The sequence below is a fragment of the Columba livia genome, chromosome 8 (assembly GCF_036013475.1).
Source record: "Columba livia isolate bColLiv1 breed racing homer chromosome 8, bColLiv1.pat.W.v2, whole genome shotgun sequence".
NCBI classification, from domain to species: domain Eukaryota; kingdom Metazoa; phylum Chordata; class Aves; order Columbiformes; family Columbidae; genus Columba; species Columba livia.
Genome location: NC_088609.1, coordinates 5,187,790 through 5,211,135, shown reverse-complemented (window position 1 = coordinate 5,211,135; position 23,346 = coordinate 5,187,790). Strand labels below are relative to the sequence as shown.

The 23,346-nt window shown below is 42.8% G+C and overlaps 1 protein-coding gene across 21 annotated transcripts in view; it reads left to right on the top strand.

Annotated features, from left to right (window-relative positions):
* The window catches only part of PTPRF (protein tyrosine phosphatase receptor type F), a 384,390-nt gene that overhangs the window by 91,894 nt on the left and 269,150 nt on the right, over nt 1-23,346 (top strand). For 16 of the 21 annotated variants that reach the window (XM_065071624.1, XM_065071648.1, XM_065071647.1 and 13 more), the window contains exon 2: nt 741-821. The exons of the other annotated variants lie outside the window; for them this stretch is intronic. The gene's annotated coding sequence lies outside the window, so the exon portion shown is untranslated. The remainder of the gene's footprint in view (nt 1-740; nt 822-23,346) is intronic. 21 annotated transcript variants of the gene reach the window in all.

Genomic DNA, 23,346 nt, shown 5'->3' with positions numbered 1-23,346 from the left:
ATGGAAATGCTGGAGAAACACATCTTTGTGCAGTCACAGGGTGACAGTGAGCCGCAAGGATGGCGCTGGGCAGAAGACGGTGAATTGGGGTAAGAGAGGAGGTAGGTAATCTCGAGGATGGAGAGTCTTCCGAGAGCAAACTCCAATAACTTGCTTGGTTTGGGCGGTAAAATGAACCCTGACAGGGAGGTGGTGTAATTCATTTTATCGTCAGGGAAATAAACTTCAGGGATAAGGAAAAGCTGTTTAAGCTGCTGGATCAATGTTGGCATGAAAACAAATGGATAAAAGCTGTTCAGGAATAAATGTTAGGCTGAAACTTAGAAGTTTTTAACTATTGGAGGAACTCAGTTCTGCGGTGGTTGTTGGATACAGAGGCTGAGGGTGAGCATTGTCAGTACATTGGGGTCCATCGCCGTGGTTGTGGTTTTTCGATGTGGTGCTTATAAGGGAGGGTGCGAGTGAGTGACTTGCCAAGGAAACAGCTTTCCTGTCCGCATCTGTGTATGGTGGCGGATTGTCACCACGGTGGTGTGTCCAAGTAGGAAAGGGGAAACCGTCCCTTGTTGTCATGGTTTCAAGAGTGTCTGAAAGGGCAGATGTGCTGAACTGAACCCCTTCTTCACCAGGATGGAAAATTCGTGTTGTTAAATGAAGTTTTAACCTTTGCTTTATATTTAGTCTGTGAATGTCTCTGCTGTTATATGACACTTATTTTTATGTGTATTTTTTTTTTCTAGGTATTTTTATGGCCTCTGTCACAGTGGTGTCTCAGTGTCTCCCAGGCATTTATGGATTTATTCTGAGAACGTTCCTGTGAGGTAGGGAAATGTTATCACCTTCGTTTTACAGACTGGGAACTGAGGCACAGGGAGATAAATGTTGCAGAAGGAGTCTGTAGCATAGCTGGCAAACACCGAGTTCCAGCAATTTCTTGATTGTCCTAATCCCTAAACCCAGCTACATGTCTTTGACTCTTTCCCCTTTTTTTTCCTTTTTTACTTACTTTCTTCCTTGGTCTGAGTTTTAGTAGAAACAATGCACAGGGCTGGGAGGACCTGTGCAAAGTCCAATTAGGGTTACTGGTGTCCTTTTTTTGACATTGTTACTTATGAGTTGAAATGCCTTTCTAAAAATATCAGCAGATCTGTTTATGTTAAATGATTAACATGTTTAGACTTTCAACAGATAAGCTGTCATGCCTTTTTGAGTCAGTAACCCCTTTATCCTACCTGTCCAGGCTTGTGGCTGTTGAATTCTTACCTTGCCTAAGCTAATGCCGTCCCAATCACCTAAAGCAATGCCGAGAATTTCATCATCCATGCAAAGATCTGATTCATGTCAAGACAGGTGTAAAGTTGCTCAAGCACATTTATATATAATTACTGTTTAACTTTGTTTTTCAAAGGTCTTTCCAAGCCAGGTAAAATGTTCAGCTTTGAGCTCCCACATTCTCCCAGAAATTGGATTTCAGTGCCTGATTAGTGATGCTGATCCTTTTCAAAAATATTGCAAAGTTCCTGACACGTGTGCATGTGCTGAATTACAATTTACGTTATAAAATCAACTATAATAACAGCTTGAAAAATGTGGGGTTTTTTCCCCTTCAAGTAAGGAATTTTTAAGATAGGTCTCCTTGAGCCCTTTTCTCCCGTCAAGTTGGTATTTGAAGTGTGACTTTTACTACTTAAAGAATTTTCTGAGACCTACAGCAACATTACAAATTGCAAAGACACTAGCAGGCTCTCACAATTAAATATTTTTATTGCATATTAAAATAAGCAACATTATTAAAATGATAATGCTGCAAAGAAAGATTTAATGCCGTCTTTCTAATTTCACCATCTGTAAAATACATACATTGGATTACATTTGTGCTCTTTATTAATGTATATTACATGCCTTTGTGTCCCCAAGAATGAAGTCGTAATGACTCATGAACTGTGTCAAAGTGTACTAAATAAGATTAAAGAGCTGGCCAGTGACCCTAACAGTCAATTAGGCCGTGCATTACTCACCTCTGTATTTGTGGAGCACAAAAGGGAAGCAAAAGCTCAAGATGCTGATGCTTGAAACAAACACCATTTCTGTAAAACCGGGAGCTGGTCTTGTTGTGTAAGCGGAGATCGAAGCACTTGCAGTCGGTATGTGTTTGCGTCTGAGTGTTTGAGAGTTCCGCTGGTGTGGTCCTGGGGAGGGGAGAAGAGCCTGCTGGCAAAGCTGGAGGAGAGCAAGAGCTTTCAGGCTCAGAGCCTTTTGGAATAGATCCTGCCGCGCATGGGTGATGTTGGGTCGGGCAGTGACGGGCGGTAGGAGATGATGCTCAGGCGGTGGGATGTGCCCTGATAGGAGTTATTCAGAGATGTCACAAATGGGAGGGTCAGCTTCAGAAACCTCATGTTTCACAGAAGCAGCAGGGCAGGGAAGGACATCTTTGTTTTCTCATAGATGAGCGCAGGGTTGGCAAGATTGCGTTTGGATGCAGGCGGGAGTGTGGCCAGAAAGGTTGTTGGCTGCAGAACAGAGTTTGAAGACTCCATCCCTATCTCCTGCGGCTCAGGAGGGGCGATGAGGTGGTGCTGAATCCTCAGAGGTACAGACTGGTCAGATCCCCTGTTCCCCACCAGCTCCTCCATCCTTCCCTTGTAGACTCACCTGGCCCGTGGAGTCATCCACGTGGCACCAGGCTGGCGCGGGCCAAGCACATCCCCACGGTGGGTTAACCCAGCGAGATGTGAACCTGGGCACTATCTGAATTACAGGAGAATCTCTGCCCTCTTTAGGACTCTCATTTCTTAGCTCGTCATTTGCATGTATTTTTATAGTGCCATCAGAAGCATTTTAGAGCAGCTGTTGGTTGAAGATAGCCACCCCCTGGGAGGTCACTACGTGGTGAGAAAGCTGAACCAAGAGCAGTGACGTTACACGGGAGCTGAGCTGGCAGCTTGGCCGTGCTGTTCCTCAGCAAAATAGTGATTCTTGAGGGCTTCTCCGTCTTATTGCTCTTCTTTTCTGGTGTGTGCAGCTATATATGCTTTCAGCCGACCCTGAGAAGTTTTTGTGTCAATCTTAATATAAACTCACCTTTTAGGAAAGAAAAGATGACAGACCCGTTCCGTACAAACTGTGGCTGAAAGTACTGTTTGAGTGGCATGGAACAACATCTTTTAAAGTTAATAATTTTTTTTGAACGCAAGTTGGGCACAATCTCTGTGTTCTAGGTCATAATTTATCTGTAGGGTTTTCTTTTATAATAATTTCCTTAATAAAGTCCATCTGACGGGGGGGACAAGGAGGAATGGGCAGGGAAACCTGGGAAAAAAGGTGTACTTTTGCTGTTCGGATGAATGGGAGACAGAAGAAAAGGGAGACTTTCCAGTCATGTCAGGCTGAATCATCAAGGAATGATACTATAGGAGAACCCCTGAAGATAAGCTGTAACCTAGATTAGCAGAATACAGATGAAGTTTTTGGGAGTTTGAAGACGGCAGTGCGTCCTGAAGCAGTCTTTTGACATTCATTTAAACTAAAATTATTGTATGGTTGCTACTTCAGGTTTATACAAAAAAACATAAAGTTTCCATTTGAATGTTGATGTCCTGAAGTTAATAAATTTATTAAGGCGAAGACTACTTGAAAAGATTAAAAAACCTAAACTTATATTTTCCATTTGAACTGGCTATTACTGGGGAAATGGGGGATTTTTATACATGCAACATTACCACTGAAAGCTGGATGCTGGAGTGACAGTTAACACTGAGGCTTCTGCATGATTAGTTTTCTGCATTCTGACTTTAAAGTATAAAACAGTTGTCATCAGGTCACGATGCCCTCTTCTGATTCTTTAAATATTTTTACTTTGGAATTTATTTGCATTTTGGAAAATGTGCTGTGATACTATGTCCTAATTTAAGGGGTGCTTTCTGTAATACAGGCTATGTATTTCTACAAAAGGTTGTCCCAAAGCCTGTGTGATTCAAAGTGATTTGATTGTGTGTTAATGCCACATTGTCTGGAACTTATTAATACTTAATGCAAAACAGTGAGTTACCTGTTACTTTTCACTGTAACACAGTGAACAGTAATTTTTGGTTGTATTTAAATAATAGCCTCAAAAGGGCATTGGCTATATTCATTGGCATAGCTCAGCAGTCTGTGTTACGGCTATATATGTTTTTTTGGACTGAGTGTCTTTACAGGTCCTTTTATCTTACAAATGAGTGGAGTGCTTTAATATACTGGTGCCCAAAGGGCATGACCGCTGGGCATTTACCTGGTTTCACATGGTTCCTGTAGGAGAATGTGGAGGGCAAGGGGTAGGATTAGAAGCTCCCAGCTGGGACTAGTAAAATTCACCTCTGCTTTGAAGTTGTATGCTTTAGGTGTCTACAGGGATATATGTTTTCGAAAGTGTATTTATGAAAAACAGTATCAGCAGAAGCCAGAGATGTTACAGGGTTTAACCGTATTTGCAAAATTGAACATGAGCATTACCCCTCTGGTCTTTTCATTTCCTTTCCTATTATATAATCAGCATGTTGGTAGGTGGCTTTTGTCACTTTACCTGTTTAATTAATTTATCTCTCGGAGGGTTATGCAATAAAGGTAGAATCACCATAACTGGCAGCGTAACTTTTGTCGTCCCGCAGAGTCAGCACTTGTGCTCTGGCGCAATGAGCTTGGATGGCTGCCACGCCGTGTGTGTGATTCCTGAACCCGAGACAAGTGCTGAACTCGTTAGAAATACGTGCTACAGGAGTTAATGTGCATAAGGAGTTTTGGTACTGAGATCTCCTTTGAGGATACATTTAACTCTAATTAACTGGGTTTCGTTCTATCTACCATCACCATAGGCTTGGCTGAAACCAGCTGGTATTGGTTAGACTCCTGGTTTGAAGTTGAGCCCAGTGGGGTAGTGGATTAAAAACCAGGCAGTTATGACTGTGATGGGGTTCCTGGTGCCTGCACCGGGGCTGTGCCGCTCCTGGGCCAGGGTGCCACACCAAGTGGATACACAACCTATTGCCCTCTCGGGCAAAACCCCAGATTCCTGAAGAGGCCTGAAATAATGAGGTTTGACGAGCTGTGATTTAACAGTTGCATGATACCAAACTCCCCTGATCAAAATAGAGTCTGAATCTTTCCACTTGCAAAATAAGGAACAGCAGCAGAGAAGACTTATCAGTATTTCATGGGTCTGGCTTTTCTCTCCGTTCATGCCTTCTTTCTAATCATCGTTAGCTCAAGGATAATTTCCAAGGATTCTGCTAATTATGGTCTGTTTTTTCAGGGGGAATTCCTGATGGTTCCATTTGTAGTAAGGACAAGTACAAGCACACATGGATTGTAAATACCGGTTGGTATTTTTTGGCCTGGCAGTGCTGGAAATCAGGCTTTGTTGTTGTGTCCAGTAAAGCAGGTTTCACATAAAGCTGATTATAGTATTTTGTGAGAGAAAGTTCCCACTGTATCACTCTGGAAGAAAATACAGATCCATATTCAGCAGCTGATGCCTGTATTTTGTGTAATGGGAAGAATGTATGGATTTGTTGCATTTTCATCACAGCCAGCAAAAGGAAACTGTTGGGGTGTTTTTGCCTTTTTGACTAGCACTAGGGTTCTAGTCTTGCAAAAGTATTTTCTAGGTAGAAACATGAGATAAAATGGATTCTGGATTTGAACCCTGAGGGGACGGGAGTGAACCATCACCCAGCAGTTCTTGAGTGTCCATAATTTCCTGTAAATTGGACCTTTTCAGGTATTTCAGGCTGGGTATACTAGAAGTTGAGGCATTTGGACCACTAACTGCTTTTGAGAATGACAGCCAGGATCTCCATTAAGGTGGCATCTTCTGCCTACGGGATCACAGAGCAGAGACTGATGTGTCTTCGAGGATGGAAATGGAGCAGTTTAAGTTGCGGTGCTTCAGCTGAGATGTGGTAACAGCACACAACCACGTCTGGTGCATTTTGCTGAAAAACAAAATAGAAATCACAGAGCATGATCTAAAGCTGTCTGGTTTGCTTTGCATAGAAGCAGAGTAGCTACGCTCCTGTAATAAGTTGCCATGTCTCGGCTATGAGGATGGTAATTTCCAGCTGATGAAAGGTAAATTATAGCTAGAACAGGTGGGTGCATTAAAAATCATAATGTGCTTCAAGGTACATTTCTGTGTTCACAGAGAAGTGGGACTTGCTGTGCTGGTTTGGACCAGCGGTCAGTCTAATTTGGTACCCTACCCCTGGCAATGATCCGTGCTAGATAACTGAGGCCATAGTACAGGAAATAATGCATTTGGTTATCAAATGTTTTATCTGCTGGGGAAGTGTTGCCTTTTTTTTAATGTATCAAACCAAACCAGGCTGGTTAAGTCACTGGAACTGTCCCTTCTAAAATCCGGTTAGATTTAGTTGTAAATCTTTCCTTGCACACAAGGAGTTTATCGCCATTTCTTAATGTTTTTCCCTTCAGACATCTCAGCTGAGGGTTGGTTAAAGCTACATACAGTTTGTAATCTGGCTTGGTTTTTATTTTAGTTTTTTAAAATGTTCTTCTGCATCTCCAAAAAGAGTCGTAGTAGGTGAATAGTCTGTTGGGTTTTTTTTCAAACATTATAGCTGAAAGATAAAATACTAAATGAGTTTCATGTAGTTATTATATTGCTTTGATTATGTCTTCACATTAATTAAAATTAATTTAAACAAGGTGATAGGAGTTAAGTGCAGAGTAGGAAGAGGATAGATCAGAAAAAACAGATAAGATAGGTGTATTCAAATAGTCAGAGCCTGATGAAATTTGCCCCAGGGTACATCAGCAACTAGCCAAGCAACCTTTGAACCATTTACAATTATCTTTTAGAAATTGAGAAGAGCAAGAGAGGTCCTGGAGGACTGACAAGGGCAAATGCAGTACCTGCCTTTGAAAAAGGAAGATCCAGGGATTTACAGTCTAGTTAGTTGAACTGCAATGCTTAGAGAATTGGAACAAAATTTTTAATCAGTTTCTAGGAATCTGGAGGGTAAAATGACAATAAGGACTCCGGGGAGCAGTACCTGTGATGTTACCTTGACTTCAGTAACTTTTGTCATAACTTCTTGTGGCATTTCTGTAGAATAGGGAAATGTACGGATTTAATTATACAGTAAATAACTGTTTAAAAACCGTGTTTGAAAAATAGTTATGTATATAACTTGCTGTGAAAAGCATGGGAAGAACGGGGGGTGTCACGAGGAATTGTGTGAATACACCCCTGTTTGTCTTGGGCTGAGCTTTATTTGCTGTTCTCTTTACTAGTGTGGACAAGGGAATACTTACTAAATCTGCAAGTAAGCCCAAACTGAGAGGAGCTCAAGCACTGTGAAGCACAGTTCAGAATTAAATGGCTACGGTAGATTGAAAAACATTTTAAAATGTGCAGCGTATAACTTAATGACCTGAAATGAGGAAATACAAAACGCTGAGGACATGGCTGGGCTGCAGAGCGCTTTGGGATATGTGCTGGATCACCACCTGTGCACAAGCTAACAGGTGCAGAGAGGACAACCTGCATCTGGGGTGTATTAAGAGGACTGTAATTAGAGATAATGGTTCTGCCATGGTCAGTGATTCTCAGGCCCTAGACATGGAGCTGTGTCCAGCTGCAAGGATGGTACATCAGGGAGTGGGGTTTGGCTGAGGACATCTCTGGATGTAGCTGGGGTCTGGAGTATAGATGAGATGCGAAGGGTGTTGGAGCTGGGTCTGATCAGCCTGTGGATGAAGAGACTGAGGGATTGCTTACTGTCTTGGTCAAGGGCTGGACAAGAGGTCCTCCCAGTTGAGGGTAAGGCTGTAACTTGGATCCTACCAGCATTCAGAAGTATGAGAGAGACATCAACAAATCAATACAGGTGCCAAAAACTGGAGTGAGTTGGGCAGAGGAGGTGTGGCTGGCAGGGGACTGGAGCAGGAGATGTGCGAGTGGTGGCCGAGGGAGCTGGGCTTCCCGAGCCCCGGGGAGGAGGTTCCGAGGGTGTCACCCACCCTGAGCAGGTGGTGCAGTGACAGCAGTGTCTGCACCTCTGGGGTGAGGGCAGGGAAGGGAAAAGAGGCAAAGCTCACAGGACGCAGCAAGGAAAGTTCCAGAAGTTCAGCTTGGGAGTGGAAGAGCACTGGAACAAGGGTCCAAAGAGCTTGTTGCACTTCTATCTTTGGAGGTTATCAAAAATCAACAGGGCAAGGCTCTGGACAATATGATCTGACTTGAGAGTTAGGCCTGCTTTGACCAGGGGTTTGGACAAGGGACCTGCATGTGCCCCTTCCTGCCTGCCTTAATCTGAGGTTCAGTAAACTACCTCCATCCTCCTTTTCTTTAGAGGATGAAATTTGTGAATGATAGGTCTCAGGTCAGTGGCAGTACTCCAGGTAGTGTTAATCAATGGTTCAGAAGGGCCAGTGTTACTGAAATTGCTTCCCTTGCAGTAGTGTCTCTTAATAACATAAAAACATTTGTTTCCTCAGTCAGGCTTCCAGAGGAAACACCATAATCAACTGTTTAAATTTCTTCAGTTCTTCAGCGTTTGTTTTTGTTAGAAACACCAGGGTGTTTTCTATGATACAGGTGTTTAATTTCATAGCCTTTAAGAACCATTTGCATCAAGGATTGGATTGGATTGGGTGCTCAAAGGAGATTGTTGCCTTGTAACATAATAAACATGTACCTAATCAGAGAACCTGATTGTTTCCCATCACAATAAATAGAAAACATGTGATCAGTGACTTCAGCATCTATTTCTTCTTAGTGTTTTGCAAAATTAATAGTTATGACTTATGATAGTGATATGCAACCTCCAACCTGCAGTCATTAAATATTAAGATATGTGGGCTGTGTTTAAAAATCAAGAGTGGCTCTTAAGTAATGAAATGTTAACTCTCTCTTAAGCTCCATCAAGTTCTGTAAGGTGACTTCTAGAAGGGGAATGTGTTGCTGTTCAAAGCGGTGGTCTTTTGCATGAACATTATCAACAATTCAATGCAATTATTTTTCTGGGTTAGAATATTGAGAAATTGACACCAAGGTTTCTGTTGAGGTCTGATTTAATTGCTTTCAAACACAGCCAGGCTGCTTGACAGGTGACCACATAAAGCGTTGCCAAAGATTAATGGTCTGTCTTGCTCATCTGTCCCCATTTCCTTAATCATGCTGACGGGGTTTTTTTGTTCCGTTTCTGAACTGGTGCCATTAAGCTGACAAGGCCACCTTGTTCAGAGGTGCAGCGGTCGAGGGGTTGTTTCCCAGGACAGCCGCGGCAGTCTGTAGGGTCACATAGTTCGGGAGGTGTCCCATCCTGCCTGCTGGGACAGGCACTTGCACAGTGACAAGCAGACTTTAGACCATATGTGTAATCTTGGTTAATTGTGTTACGTATTTGTTCTCCTCCTTTAATGTTTGTTAAAGTCTTGTAAATGAAGTTGCTACAGGGTGAAATTTTATGATGTCCAAGTTTGAAATGATCCAGCTTATCTTGTTGAATTTTTTCCAAGCTGTTTCTCGTGGTGGTTCTGCCGTGCCAGCCAGCACGCAGGAGTGACGTGCGGGGCTTTCTCCCGAGTTTTATTTGATAGTCGTTAACTCCAGATGGCAAATACCACTTTATGCTGTTGTAAAAGGTATTTTGTTCAATTGAAGTTCTGCTTCTCATGCAACAGGGTTGAGTTTTTTGAAAGTTTCCATTTATCTGTTTATCTCAGGAGCGCAGATTATTGGCTTTGCTGGAGTCGGAGGCCCTAACTGATGAGGTGCACTAAGAAGGGATGATAAAATGTATGCTACAGATGTTATGACAAGAACGTCATATTTTTTGCTGGGTAGCAGAGTGACTGATTGGCTGTAGACATTCCTGACACTCCCTGACAGAAAGGGTTATTTTATCTGAAAACAGTGCAGTTACAGATGAGAGAGCTCCTGAAAAACATCACTCACTTTTACTAGCGACATCCATCACTTCTTAATTATGGGTGCTTTCAGGGGGAGAAAGAAGTTCTTTCCTTTGCTCCTCTGGAGCTTTTCTTGTCACTGCAGCAGCAGCGCAGGGTTAAAGTCGGTCCTTTATGCAGAGGGACCTGTGGATTAAACTAATGCACACAAGTGACTGTATGTGTTAGATGGGTATCACGCTGTTACAGGAATGGCAATAGCCAGGGACTGTGGAGAATGAATAACTCTTTGTAGCTTAACTACCTGCTTTGAAGCACAGAAGATCTGTTAAACATTTTTTGTTTGGAAACCTGGAGTTTTCATTGTCCTTTGAAAAGCTGAATCAGATTGGAGCAAGTCATGAGTCCAGTGAAGAGAGAAATTGGTGATATTTGTTCAGAAACAGGAGTCTCCGCATCTCAGTTTTCCAACCCATATGCCTATTTTTGGTGGCAGGAGCCTAGCTGCCCGTGTGCCACAGGGACTGTGCTACAGCCACCACCGGGACAGAAACGCAAGCGGAGATTTTCCAAAATGCTGAATTGGCCTTTTTCCTGTTGAATTTGTTGGTCCCGTTACCACACTTAAAGCCATATATGTTTTCATTGCAGTCCCTAGTGCTGCTGCCTAGAGATCTGCTGCCAGTTCCAAACCCTTTGCTGCTTCCTGGCATGAGAGCGGACGTTAGCAGCTACATCCATTATACAATGGCCTAACTGACTGGAAATCATCATGTCTTAGGGAGCCCTTTGCACAGCCTGGTATCTTACACTCCAGTTTGCTTCAGCCCACCTTCTGTGCAGGGCTCAGATTTTCTGAGCTCTTAAGGAATTTATTTTCCTTTGCAATACTAAATAATTCTTCTCTCACAGTCTTTACAGCAAGAGCAGGGCAGGAGATTTACTGTCTTTATGTGCTACTGTTTACATAAAGATAAAAATAACAGTTGGTTGAAGTATTGTTTGTTTTTATGTATAGATGTGCAGTGTGCTCCACCCCTGCGTGCGCCTCTCTGCCTAAATTTCTTTGTGTTTACCTTGTGTGGCCGGTTGATCAGACCGCAGGAATGGAGACGCTGTGGATACCATGGCGATAGGGTCAGCGTAGGTGCTTGTGTGCATGGTGTGGTCAGGCAGGAATAAATGAGCATTTTCAAAATTGTTGTTTAACTCCAATGACTCCGCAGATGGTGAAGTATTTACAGTTGCTGGAGTGCTCTGTGCTGCCTTTTTCCCTTTGAAGAGTAGGTGCCTTGCAGCCCTTCCCTGGCTGCCAGTAATAGCAGTAATTAAACACACCTAGTAATGACAACAGACCTGATGCACCTTCTGCTGCTGAGGACACTGATGTCCTGAGGTTGGGAGAGCCCGCTGCTGTTTCATAGGAGCCCTCAGTTTAATTGCAGGCTCAAGGTTAAAACCACAGTCCATAGATGAGGTGGGAGCGGATGGCTCTGTTCCCGGAGTACATCCCTGTCTTCCTCCTGGGAAGTGGAAATAGGACAGCCAGTGTCCTGCTGAACTGCACTGGTATTTCATTGTTTCACTTTTGTCCTTGTTTTCGTACCGCTAATGCAAGGCTTCTTTGCAAGAAGACCCAAAGGTATTATCTGTTGCTTCTAATAGAAAGAGGAGAGTGCAAATGAGATGAAGGTAATACAAAACAAAAAGTGATGGCTCGGTGATGCTGCCATCCCCAGACCTGCCGACGCTTCAGCGGGCAGCACTCCAGGCGCTGGTTGTGGATGAGCATTGCCCGTGGGTTGGAGCGTCAGAGATCTGGAAGCAGCTCGGGACATGGAAGACCTTCAGTAAAAATGCCAAATGTTACTAAAGTTCTAGAGAAGTGAGTTGCACCGATTGAAAAATCTATCTTTTCCCGAAAGTCGAAGTTTCATTTACTAGAGCATCACCCCCAAACCTGGAACACACCATACCCACTCTTTTGAGATCTGAAGGGCTGAAATGGATCATTATCCATCAACTCCCCGAAGACTAATTTGTGGGGAAGGTGATGCCAGAGCAGAGGCTTTTGCAGGGGAAGTGTGGGAGAGCCCATCTGTCAATATTGTTCTTGCTGCTTTTCCAGTGCTTTTACAAATTGATACTCTGGGAGTTGTCTGTGCTGCAGGTAAAGCCTCTTTCAGGCCCTTGTGTGCTGATATTTTATTGAAGTGAGACATGAATCCTCCAGGGGAAAGTGGCATTGTGAGATAAAGGGCTCTGATACGTGCATCTAGCTTAAATGTCATCTTGCAGAAAAGATATAAAGCAGATGTTAATTGTAAAACAGTGCTTCATGTACATTTTTTATTAAAATTATTTCCTCTAATTCAGCGTATCTGAACACATAGAACTCTTGTGTTTATCCAGCCTAAAAATGTGTCTTTGAAACGGTTTTGTGATTATGTAAATACATAATTTTAACAGGAGAGAAAGTAGATTTAGTAGTCTCTGATTAGAGAGAATATTTTCTTCCATGATGAAGAGTCTGAAGTAACAGTCAATTTTATCATTTGTTTTGAAGGAGAGAATTGCAGGTACACATTTACTTCAAGCATTAGATAAGCAGTCTGACTGGAAAAGCAGTTTTAATCTGTTTTAATGATGTTTTTTCAATATGAAAGGGGCCAAGAGATGCATAAGTCTAAAGGTCTACTGGTAATTGTCGAAGTGATGGGAGTTGTTTACAGAACATACAGTGACTGGATGGTTGCCTCTCGCTAAAAGCGTGTATGCGACCTTTGTTCTTGATTTAAAGTATAATTAAGGAATACGTGCCTCTGTGTATTTAAAAACAATAAAACCATCCCATTCGCAGACTGTGAGGTATTTAGGGATGGCGGATACGGATGAAGCATTTCATCGAGTGCTGGTGTTAACTGCTTTGTTATTTACTGATATTGTGATCCCTTTCTCCCATGCAGTTATGATGAGGCCAAATCAAATCTTTTATTAAGCATTACTCATAAGAGTGAGGTAATGGCTTGTTATCTATGTAGGTAAAACTCTCATGTTTTCCAGGTGATCCCAAACAAAAAACTAAGAAATCCTGTCCTGGCCTGTCTTTTGCCTACAGTGCATGCCAAGACTTTTGCAGGCTTGTTACGGAGATATTAAATAGACTTTGCTTTTTGTCTTGCTCTGCTGTTAAGGCCACATGCTTTCAACATGTATGCAGCGGTAGGAAGCTCAGAGAGGGAAAACTGTAGGCAATTCACTTCTGAAATCCTTCAAGACTGACTCAGAATTCTTTATATTGTTCCTTAATGCCTGATATTTGTGGGACTGTCAGGGTTAATGCTGATCAGGCGCTGGGGTGTTCCCCATGCGCTGGTGCTTGGGCAGGGTGGGCATGCGGGAAAGGTGCTGGTGAAACATCCCCATCCTCAGCTGGACTGTGGTGACCCACAGTCTAGTCGGGACAGGATTTCTTTGTCACAATAGAATTAACGTGAATATTTCTAATAATGTGTGTATGTGTGTAAATAGGTGTTTATTTAGCAGCTACAGTGTTTGGACCACAAGCTGGGAAGGGAGTAGTGTAACACCTTGTAAACAGAGGAGGCAAGCAAGGGAAATTTCCTGATTTAACCTCTTTCAGCTGGATGGTGAAATGTGATAAACAGCTGCCTTGGAGTATGGGAGGAAAAGGCCATCTCTAAACAGGGGGAGAATACCTGAAAATACATACCCCCTCTCCACCCTCTTACAGCACAATATCAGCTGGAAAGAAACCTGAGCTATTTCTAAGAGGTTAAGCAATAGAGTTATGAGGAGTGGGGATTTTTTCAGCATTCATAAAGCCACGGTTCGCTAACGACATGAGGAAAGGTGTCTGGTATGTATAGGTCTGTTTGTTCCTTGTGACGAAGGAACTCAAGATCTACTGTCAGTACTGTGCACAAGCTGTGGTGCAAACCTTCCCGTCTGAGGGCTGGTAATAATTAGATAATTGACAACTTCAAGAGAATTGATTGAAGAGGAAATTTTATTATTATCATTATTTTTTACCCACTTGGAGAGACAAAAACCTAGCGAGGGAACTTTCTCATCTTTTTTGTTACTGCCTAAGATTAATGCCCAGACCCTTTTAAAGGCCATTAGTACGAGGAACAGAAGTTAAAAGAAAACAAAGTCTCACTTTCAGTTGCTTTCCTGGTTATTCATTTTGGATTCAGCGCATGAGCGACTTGTAGTTCGCCGTGGGGCCGAGTCACAGATCGGGGCCACAATGGGGGCATTGTGGTCACCTTTCTGTCCCCGCCGCCCTGCGCAGTCGAGTTGAAATCCTGCTTTTTGGCATCCGAGCTGTTGCTTTGGTGACCAGTTATGACTCCAGAAGTATACATTGTGGTCTTGGTGAATAGCTGAAAAGGGTGTAAGGAAGAAGATAAATGTTTTCAAGCACAGCTCTGTTTTGCAAGCCTTCAAGGTGATTCAGAATAGAGTTGTTCGTCTGTTGGGTTTTAACGTGGTGTATCAGTGTAGTGTTGGGAATTCAAATGTCAGTGTTACAAATCCAGAAAACGTAATTAAAGGTGATTTAACACTCAGAATGCTGTGCCCTTTACATATACATTATAATTACCTCTCATTTTTGGTCACATGTAGTTCTCGGTTTCACTGAGCAGTTCTGTTTTCTCTGCAATTATTTAATTTTAGAAATAGTTATGTGTTAATCACTCAAACCTTTGTTTTCTAGAAACCTAAGATGCAATCTGTAATTCTGGGTTTAGTGGACGCATCTTGTATTTCTTGGTCTTATTGATGGTCCTGAAAGTCTTCATGTGACCCCAACAAGGTTATATAAAGTATTTTTAGAATTAAGAGGGAGCTTTACACTAGTGATGTGGCAGGGATGAAAGAATGAGAAAAATGCTGAATTCTGTAGATACTTTATATAGCAGCTCCTTCCCAGGTAAAGGGAGAAAGCTTGCTAAACCAGTGTGCAAACAGAAGAAAAATGTGTGATTTCAGGGAAAATAAATACATGTGGTGGTCGAGCAGAATTTTCTGTTTCTTTGAACACTTTCAGGAGTGGCGTTTGCAGGATTTCTTCTTTGCTTCCCATAGCACTCAATCTCCTGCTCTGCGTGGTTGGTGAGGCCCGTGGGTCGGTGACACCCCTGTCCACCCCACTCGCTCTCACAAGTGACAACTGTAATGATTTAATGACTCTCCTGTAATGTGCTGATACCACAAGTCACTAATTCTCCTCCTGGGCTAATGAGTGCATCTGTTCTCCCCTCTGGGTAGATTCCTTTGTTTGTCCTCCCCAAAGATTAGTGTTTATACTCCCTTGATAAAATAAAAAGCACTCCAAGCATGCATTAAAAGTGAAAACTCTCCTAGATCTGGCAGGCGGTACAATATCACTAATAGCAGCAGATACTTAAGTAGCCTATTTTCATAATCCCACAGGTAGCTGTTAGGAGCGTTTTCTCCTACTAGGAGAAAATCCATCCCTCTGTTCACCTTCTTGTCAGCTATCACTATATTTATGACCCTAATGGAATTTCCAGCCACCCTACTAAGATATAGTGGGCCCTGTATATGCGCATATTTCAATGTTTTATTTTACCCCTAGTAGCACCTCATGTTGGTATAGATGAGATATTTGGTTTGCATCTGTACTGGTAACACAGGCATTTCTTCTGTCCTCAAAAATGTTTCTTCCTCGATGGTTGATCTGTACTAAATTTAAATTTAGACCAGCTTTGTAGCTGCATTTTGCTCCTTCAAGTGAAACTGTTCTCTTGGGCTAGATGGCATCTGCTACTGAAGTAGTACCCAGGGCAGAATTAGTAAATCAGCCATTTCAATGCATTTTCCCCAAAATCTGCTGCCTCGAAGAGAATAGATTGACAAACTGGTAACTTCTCACTGGGGTTTATGAAAATTACTAAGTCAATTATATAGTGCAGGAAAGCTGTACAGTGCAGCTTGTTTTCTTTTCCTTGTGTAGTTTTTAAATACGTTGCGACAGTTTTGAACTGGGAATAGCATTTTAAGAGAAGACGCTTTGTTGTCGCTGGGAGCACAAATCACACGGTGCTGAAGAACCAGATTGTATAAAGAGGATTTCAGAAGCTGATAATAAAGACTGTGCTCATTGGTGATACATGAATAACAAGTATGTTGCAAGTCAGATTAATATCTCATTACTTCAAAACAAAAGTTACCTGGGATACGTATTCTTATGTTGATCAATAAGCCAAACTAGAAAAATGTTGGAAGCTTTTGGCCAGGAAGGACTAAACCTTCAGAATTAAACATCTGTTGCTGGAATCTGAGCCTCTGATCCCTCTATTTAATCACGTTGTAAAGGAAGAGAGAAAGAATATATTGTCTGTGTTACTTATTTTATGAAATATCCTTTTTTCCACAGTTGCATTGTCATTTTTTGCATGTCAGCCTGTAATTTGTAGGCTGTAAGAGCTGCGGTGGTGTCCCTAATGATGGTGACCTTGTAACATTCAATTAAAGCTATATAAAAATAAGTATTTTGGTAGGGTACAGCCTCATTGCCTTGAACATCTGTCGTCCAGGAAGCATCATCTAAGGACTGGATGCAAAGCATGTGCCACCTCGTATTGTTCTCATCAGAGTTTGCTGACGAACGCTTTGCTCTGAACCTTTTCCCAGCACAAATGAGAAAACGTTTAAAGTTTCAATAATATGATCCATTCTCTATGGGCCATTGTTTTCCCCTGTTGTTAGGGAATTACAGGTCCTATCTTGCCTCTGCAGTGCCATCAGCTGTGATTCCCAGGTGGAAGGACAGGGCAGAGACACAGTCTTTGGTCTGGGAAAAGAGACAAACCCTCAAAGGCATCCTTTTGAAGAGGGGCTGTCCTCATTAATAGATCTTTATCAGGTGTAACTCTGCTGTTTGAAGGAACATAGTCCAGATGAACTGTAAACCCTGAGATCTTTGGTCTCCGTCAGTCTCTCATAAAAGGTGAGGAAGCGTGGGATGGCGACTCTGATCCGAAAGAGGAGTAGAAAGTCCTGAGTGCTGTGTTGAACCACAACACTTCCCAAGAGATTCTGCTTCCAAAGGGCCAACAAAAGCTTCAACCTCCTGAAAATTTTGATGATGAAGCAGCACTGTTTTGTCTGTGGAGAGTGCTGGTACTTCCCTTTGGGGTTGTTTTCTGCAGTGGACGAAGGTTTTAAGAACTTTTTTCTGATGTTTGTGACATACAACCATAGACCCTGGGTGGGGGATTATTTTGGAAAACAAAATCAGTCAAAATACTGCCCTGAAATATTTTTTTAGAGGTTAGTAAGTACTTCGCAGTATGAAGTAATTGGGCTGCCACGTGTAGTTGGAACATTTCTTCCAGAGTCTGGCTGGGCTTCCTCAGTCTCTGCCCATCTCTCCTGCTTGCTCCCAACCTGCTTTGTCACTAGCAGCGGTGCAGTAAATCAGGAATCTGCTTCAGGTTAAAGAGAACTGTATTCTTTTTACCCCCTTTTGTTTACTTTTAACTCAGGTTGGCTCCCTGATCCAATCCACTGCACAAAACTGTATTGACGCAGCCGGGGAGGTGGCTGGACTTGGGCACCGTGACTGCTCAAGCCATCGCTCTTGCTCAAAGATGCGCTTAGCAAATTACAAGAGACAAATGTACCATGTTACGCTAGAGAGTACTGTGAAAACTTGGACTATGTACCCTGGGTAGCACTGATCCCTGGTGATGTGCAAGAGTCCTCTGCTTCTTTTAAAAGAACCCGCTGTGGTTTGGAAAGGATTGAAGTAAAAAGTAAGTTTTCTACTATATTAAAGCACATGATTATACTCTTAAAGGTGTGAACTATTTGACTTGGAAGTTTTAAGCCTATGAAGTCCGGTCTTAAAAAGAAATCCTTGGGGTTTTTTTTCTGCTTTGTAGGTGTTGGGCAGTTGGCTTTCAGTTGTGTTCTCAGTGACTTGCCAGTGATGTTATCACTTAAAGCTTTATGGATGAACTCTAGATTTTTCTTCAAAATATTTAAAGTTTAAATGGGAACAACCTCAAAACATGTGGATATACTGGCTCTGCAGCGAAGGCTTGTGTTTTGATAAAATTTTTCAACTTGAAGGCATCTTACAGTTACTTTTTGCAGAAAATGCATTTTTCCGATGGTTAGGTTTAGTTCTTATTGTCAGCGTTATCCAAGGAGACAACTGGTCATTCCAGGAACAGTGCTTTAGTGTTTTGAGATGGGCTGTGAAGAGTCTGTTGTTGTCTCTTGGCTCACATCAACCTAATTTCTTCTAGACAACTGGAAGATAATGGGAGGTAGTTAGGTTTTTAAAACCTTTAGTTTGAGGAATACTTTTCATTTCATTATTGAAATTGGAGTGGTGAATAATGCTGAAATAATGTTTGTCCATATTAAGTGGAAGCCGGCTGGGGGCCAGTCTTTTGACTTCACGAGCAGACCTATGCTGCATCTCAAATCATACACATGAAAAGCACCTGGATATAAAAACAGCAATCACTTTATTCTGAAGATTTTCTAGCAAAAGTAAACTTAGTCTCATAGCTACGTTTTTATTAAAAATTGCAAGACAGAAAAAACACCTTATCTTCACCAGCTCCCTCAGTACAGTCATGCTGCACTTGATGCTCCCAATGGTGAGATTTATCATTAAAAGGTGATTTGAAAGGTGTTTATAGGAGAGATATCCCGCTGTACTCTGTAATATTGCTTTGCTTTTTACTTACATCTCCCATCCTAAGATCTGAACTTGCATTGCAAAGTGCCAGTCTTGACTCTTGTTTAGATAGCAGAGCTCAAGAGTGCAGAAGTGGAGCAGTGTGTTCAGTATTAAGGCACATCTTAAAAGAACAACAAAAACAAAAGTTTTAAAAATCCAGTCTTGCTTGGAGTTGGAGGGTTGAGATGCTGCCTGGTACAAAGGTGAAGTCTGCCTCGCTTGAGAAGAGCCTGTGGAGCCCAGGGTATCACCAACGTTACCCATCTATTATCTTCTTCACACTATCTCCCTGTCCCCCTGAAAAAGTGGTTGAGGAATAATACTTGCAAACCATAAGTAAAAGTATCATTGGCTTTCCTATTTGTCAAATGCAGGGGAAGAGTGTTAGGTGTTTTAAGCCTGTATTTTTATAAGCCCATGTAATATCAACATGAGCCTCATCAACGAAGATCTAGCAGAGGCATCAGCTGCACATTGTGTGTGCGGTGCAGGAGAGGACAGGGAGGCTGTAGCCATCGCTCTCTGCCCGCAGAACCAGGGCTCTGCCATGTTCTCAGTGCTGAACTCTAATATCCAGGCAGTGCTGGTGTTGTTGAAACAGCACAGATTTTGTAGTAAGAGGAAAGTACACAATTTTTGTTGTTGCACAAAAGAAGCTGTAGCGATTCCATGTGAGACATGTGGGAGGATGGGGGAGAATCAACATTTGCCAAACAGAAAGGGATAAAATCTGGTGGAATAAAAGAAACTTTCTGTCAAGCTTCAAGAATGGCAATAAATAAAAAATGAAAAAAAAAAAACCAAACCTGAAGAAACTGGCAGGGGAAGAGGCAAGGAGAGAAAAAGGATACTGCAGCGTCCTTTTATGTCTAAAGTCGGTTCACCCAGACCAAAAAGCGTGCTCCTAGAGGCCACGTGAGTGTCTCTGAATAATGTGTGTCTAACTATTCTGATTATTGGATTGCTCTTGTGTGCGTGCGTGTGTGTGCATATAACAGGAATTTTCCAGAAGCGCTGGATCACCCAGGCGCACAGGCGGTGCAGCGGCTTGGCAGTAAGTGCTTGGGTAAGTCAGCGGGTTAGCACTGTACTTGCACTCAAAAGTTTTCCTTTCTAAGCCCTGGATTAAAAAATTAACTTGGTTGTGGGGCCCAGATAGTGTCTACAAAGCATTATGTAAACCATCTTTGGCTTATAGCTTAGTTGAATCAGTTTTTGGTGCATGTCAGAATGTGTTTATTCTTGCAAGGCTACGTGACATCATCCACTTAGCAGAGAGGTGTAAGAGAGCAAAATAATGTACAAGGCTGGTTCCAGCTGTCTGAGGGGTGAGCATTTTGCTGAGCAAAACCAGCTTTAAGGGTGGTTGTGTTTTTGTGTTTCACTGTTAAAAGTCTAAATGATGGTTTTCCTGATGGCTGTTTGAGCAAAGGTGTAGCTAAGAAGTGTGTGTGTGTGTGTGTGAGTGGAGTGTTCATAAGAGAGCAGCTGCAGTAGCTCAGGGGGCTGTTTAATTCTTCTCCTCTTCCATTAGCCAATGAAGCAAAATGAGTGGGAGGTCTGTTAAGCCAGATCAGTGTTGATAAGGGAAAGCACAGCTCCCAATGCAAGGATTTGAAAACACTTCAATATCGCAGCAAAAAGCAGAGCAAGAAGGTGTGAATGGGTGCAGGAGCCAGCAGAACTGGAGCTGGAAGCAAAGCAGAGCACTCTTGGGGTCTTGTGAGAGGGCAGAGAGGGAGGAGAAGTCGTGCGTCCCTCCGTGTCCTGATGTCTGTCCTGGGTGTCAGTCTGGGCTCCTCCAGTGCTGAATCCAGTTGTGCTTTAGCCAAACAGGCGTTGCGCTCAGGATCACGGTAACTGGATGACATGTAACATTCCTGGGGTTCCAAGAGAGGCCAGGCTAACACTTCAGCTTGTCTTCTGACCTGGGATACTATAAATCTGAATTTGAGGGCTTGGCAACAAGAGCAGTTTTGCCTGCGTGGATCAGAGAATCGCTGCCCTGGGCTTCCTTGTTATAAACCAGGCAACTTGACAACCTCGGATTTCAATCTGTGTGTATCTGAGATAGAGTGATTGGGATAAGGATGTCTCTGGCGTTGTCGTTAGAAGAATAGTCTGATTTTTCTGAAGAGATGGTCCTAGGTTGCGGTGAAGATCCGGCTGGTGCGTGGCTCGGCGTGCAGTTTGTTTCCCTCTCCGAGGTATCTTTGTTTCTGCTTAGTATTCTGCATGCCGTGCTGAGACCTGGGTCTTGTTTAATCAGTTTGGTTCTGATTGCTTCCTTGTATCCATGGGTCGCATCTTGAATTCAGTGTTTTGCATTACAAATCCGCTCTCCAGAGATCAGCAGGATATATAGCTCCATCTGCCACATCCAGTTTTAGCCCTTTTTCACGGAACCCTGTTAACAGGTGACATGCACAGTCCAACGAGATTCCAGCTAATTGTTGGTGTGTAATTAGGAAGATGAGTGCTGACCGGATCCTCTTCTGCAAAATGGAGGAACCACCGTGGAGAGATGGGGAGTATTGGCCAGACCTCCCGGTGCAGCTCCCGTCCTCGCTCCATCGCGGAGCCTTCTTGGCTTTGGAGGGTGAGATGAGTCACGGGAGCCGGGTTTTTCTCCCTGCATGCCAGCTTCTAAATGCCGGAGATGCGGGGAAGTAAATCTCTCACAGGAGTATCATTTGTTCCTTTTTGTTTTGTGACATTTAGATGACAGTGTTTTTGAAATGGTCATTTCTGCTGTTACTACTGTGAGAAAGAGGTTGGTCTAAAATCAGTACGTGCAAGTGCTAATAAATACAGTGCTTATGCACCATCAGCGAAGAGATGACCGTTTTGATTTCTTATCTCATTGTTCTTCTGCTGGAGCCGAACCTCTATTGTTAAAGGGTTGTAAGAGATAACCTGTATATTTTTAGCCTTTTCTTAAGGTGGAAAACCTAGAGTTCAGATGGTGTGCAGCTTTTCTCCAAAGTGGTGGTATAAATTGTCGTACTAAAACTAAAGGTTTAATGGAACTTTAAGAAACGGAAAAATAAAGCTAGTCCAGAAAATGTTTGCAGGATAATTTGTTGTGTGTGTTTTAAGCCTGGTAACTGGAGTAAGCTTCTGATATTTTCAAGATAGCGGTATTTATCCTTCAGAGTTTCACAGCTGGTTGGGTGGTTTGTTTTTTAAATCCGTTCTCGCAAAATAGCGCCAGGGAGGCAAAGTGCTCCCACTGCTTTTATAGCTGGGGAGTGTGAGGTGCTGGAGTGAAGGCTCTTGGCAAGGCCATGGCAGCCCCGGTGCTTGGACGCAGGGTTGGAGCTCTGGACCAGAGTCCCCCCGCCCTGCTGCCTCCGACGCAGAAGCAAAGCACAGTGCTGATGTGAGGGTTGTTAGAAAGAAAATGACGATGCGCTGCCTGTAAAATACAACCGTGGTGTCATTTTTATAGAAATGTGTGTAAACATGTAAAATATGCACGAATAATATGCGCTGCAAATCACGGTGCGGAGGGTGTTTTAGCAAGATCTCTTGCACTGGCCAGTTGCTACTTTTAGGAAACCTTTCCTGGGGTTTTTCGCCCCTGTGATGCTGTCCCATAGCACACACAGAATCTGGTCATCCAGTCTGGGAAGGTCCCAGGGAAGGAGGTTGTGGATTGCATTTTGAATGCAGCGAGGAGGATTGTATCACCCATCTTTAAATATGCATTGTCTTTTGTGTACTTGATGACTTGGACAGTTGAAACTAAAAGCTTCCCTTGAAACAACATATTGAGAGATTAAAGTTTTGAACAAGGGTTCTGGCAGGTAGTTCTGAAACACAAGTGTAGTTTAAAGCTGTTCTGAAACAGCTGTAATGACAGTAACATCATGTATTGCTGTCAGAGAAAAACACAGTTTCTTCCTCTGTGGGGAGAGGGAAATAGCTGGTTAACAGCTAGAGACTTACCTCCTGAGATTTACCTTTTCAGATGAAGTGCTAAGGAAAAATGCATGGCTTTCTTTTCAAGTATACACTGTAAACTGTATTTATATAGCTGCTTTGCTGCTAGGGTTAATGAGGTGACTGAAGGCCAAGTAAATTTAGCGTATTCATAGGTAATGGTATTAAAAACGAGGCCTGAAAAGGCTGGCTGGCTGGCAGCCAGTGTGGGGTCCCCCGTTTCTCACTGCTCAGCTGGGAGATAAGCTGTGAAGAGGAGCATCTGTGAAAGATGGGAGGCGAGGCAAACATTTTTAAAATTGTAGCTTCGTATTTGCTTTCCAAACAACACCAGGAGTGCTGCTGCCTGTTTGGTAGCGTGATTCTGTGTCCAGTGTTGCCTGTGACGCTGTTGCAGCACCGGCAGCTGTGCTCTGCCAGGGCTGCATTTACCAGTTGCCTCCCCTGGCTCCTGGAAGCTGGTCCATGTATTTCCGCTAATCTTGAGTTGTGCAATAACACTTTTCAGCAAAAATAGAAGTTTATTGTAAAATTTGATGTGGATTCTTACATAGAAACCTGGTGGAAAACATAGGTGGGATGAATTTTGTTAGTATTCATGTTCGCCAGAGTTCATTTTTAGAGACTTTAAAGGGTGCAAGCACACTGTAGTGGGCTTATGGTGCTTCATTAAAACGGTGCCTTCCTCTCCAATTCTAGAATGTGTGCAGCTTTTAAATTAGAGGAATGGCATT